This window comes from Mustela lutreola, chromosome 13, assembly GCF_030435805.1.
Source record: "Mustela lutreola isolate mMusLut2 chromosome 13, mMusLut2.pri, whole genome shotgun sequence".
Lineage (NCBI taxonomy): Eukaryota > Metazoa > Chordata > Mammalia > Carnivora > Mustelidae > Mustela > Mustela lutreola.
Window position 1 is genome coordinate 2110775 of NC_081302.1, and position 2696 is coordinate 2113470.

Consider the following 2696-nt stretch of genomic DNA (forward strand, 5'->3'; position numbering starts at 1 on the left):
GTGAGCACACCCGCCCTGCCTTCGGTGGTTGAGGGGCCCCACGTGTCCCTTGCCTCCCAGAATCAATTACTCCCACTGCATTTTATTTCCCACCGTGAGGTCCTGCCATCAGGGAAGAATGACCGCAGGGCTCTCCCGCTGACTGGGCTCCTCCACAGATCGGTTTCTGCCCGTCCTGGTGAAAGGGGAGCCTGCTGGACCCCTGCAAGGTGAGCAGATCTTACACAGTAAATCGACCCTAACACTCCCGTGTCCCTAAGTTATTAGATACGTTCTGGAGCACAGCAAGCCTGTTCTGGCATTTTGATTTCATTAGGTGTGGGCCACTGTTTGGTCCCCATCTTAGCCAACCCATCTCACAAGCCCTTGCTGACCTCTCAAACTAAAACACACGCAATCTCCACTTAGTGGGTCTGTATCCATAAACTGAACCCAATCCTGTGTTATATTCCTCCCACCATTGTCCCACACCCGTCACAGCCATCCCCACACGTATCCCCGGATTTCTCTCCGTATCGATGGGGGAACCACACCGTTCCTCCCAAGAGCGGCAACTGGCGTGGCTCCTCTTGGTCCCGTGGTCTCCTCAGATCCCAGGGGAACTTGCGGGAAGTTCAGATCTGGAACCCAAGGAGGGTGGCAGAGAGTCCGCAGCGCCCCGCGTGGCCTTTCAGGGAACAACATTTCCAGAACCTGAGCTGTTGGCCGGACGTGGAGAAGTAGGAAAGGAGATGAGGTTTGAACGGGGTGCCCAGGAAACAGAAAAGCTGGGATGGAGAGTGGACAGCGTACTCTGGGCTGGGAGTGGGGGCATCTCATGAATTTAATGGAAGATTTCCTTTTCCGTCTCTATGTACTTATTTGAATAACTCAGTCATATTAAACATCTTTTCACTTCGTTCATGACAGTAGCTGAGAGTCTTAGAGCTGTCTGTCTGTTTTAGTTCCCAAAGCCAGGCTTGTACTCACTCAGACACGCACATACGTGGTCCGTTTCACTGGGGTATAATTCACGCACATACACCACAGCGAAGTATATAATTTGACAAGCAGATCTGCACCTGCTACGCTCATTCTCTGACATTCCTGCCTCTCCCATCCTGGTTCCAATACGTCCCTGACCAAAGGTGCAAAATGTGTGAGTATTAGTTCCAAATACAGGAAACACACATTGACAGAATTAAGACAAGTAGACGAATTCAGTTTTGTAGATTTTACCATCCCTCTCTCGGTAACTGGGGGACCAATTAGACAGCTGATCCACGAGGACACGGAAGAGCTGAGCGGCACTCTCCGCCACCTCTATCTAATCGGTCCAGAACCTTACGCCTAATTACTGCAAAACACACATTTACTTAAAGTACATACGGAATGTCCTCCAAGATAGACCACATGCCAGGACATAAAGCAATTCTAAATGAGTCTCCAAAGATTCGGCTCTTCCAAGAGTATGTTCCATGACTACAATGGAATTACACTAGAAATCTGGTTAATGTGTAGATATCCGAAGACTAAGCTTTTGTTACACAGGGTTCCTACCTCATCCATGCAATTTACTATAATTCTCCTTTGTATTCAGTCTTTCAAGTAACTTCCGTTGGGAAATTATACATTAATTAAAAGCAGGGTCTGCGATTCAATCAGCTCTGTCCCACCCAGTGTCCACATGCTGTCTTGCACAAACAAGACCTCAGGAGGTGCCCGATGACGGAGTAGGTGAACAGTGCTTCCCAGGAACATAGGGAGGGTTTAACCTACAGAAGAAATCACTCTGGGCCAATTGTCAGGGGTTAACAGACTGGTGAAGAGAAATGAGTAGAGAAGGCGCTTTGCTGGTGACCTTGAATTAAAGGGTCACAGGAAGGCGTAAGTGCACACAGGTCCCAGGCAGGGATGAGACCTGCCTGCTCAGGCCCCTCTTCGGGTAAGTGCATCTGGGGAGTCAGGCTCCCCCGTACCTTCCCGTTCAGAGGCCCGGTCTGTTTTGTCAAAAGGTGGAACGGCCTGTTCGAGTGCTTTGTGAAATGTTGTGCGGAAATCAACCCCCTAGTGACCAAGTGTCGCCCGTGCAAGGACAGCTCGGAGGCACCGACCCGCAGGGCAGACGGGCTTTCTCTCAGGGACGGCTCACAGCCGCACTGTTTGTCGCGACTGAATTGTGTCCCCCCAACCCAGAAACTGAAGTCCCCATCCCCACAACCTCGGAACGTGAGCTGGTCTGGAAACGGTGCAGCTAGAACTGACTAGTTAGGCTAGTCAGGCCTAACCCGCTCATCTAACAAAGTTATTAGATCGAAGAAAAGCGTCCTTGTTAAGAACTATTCAAAACGGCAAAGCTCCAAATCACCTGCTAGCTGCCTGCCTTCCGCAGAGTTCCAGGAACACGGGGAAGGTGTCGGGGGGCCACGCTGCTGTCCGCGTGGAATAAGTCGCGGTGGCGTCGGACCGCCACACTTCCCGCGCGGCTGGGGAGGGCGCACGGGCTCCTCGGCAGGAGAGCTTGCCGGCCGTCATTAACGAGCAGTTCTTTCACCATTCAACTGTCACAGCTTGCGTTTCTAATTATAGCTGTGATCTGTTTATAAGTTAAAAAAATACAGAAAAGCCCATAACCCCATCTACTCGAACATGAACCACTTTTAATATTTAAGATACAGGCTGTGAGTCTTTGTCTTAGCTTAGATGCACAGAATTTT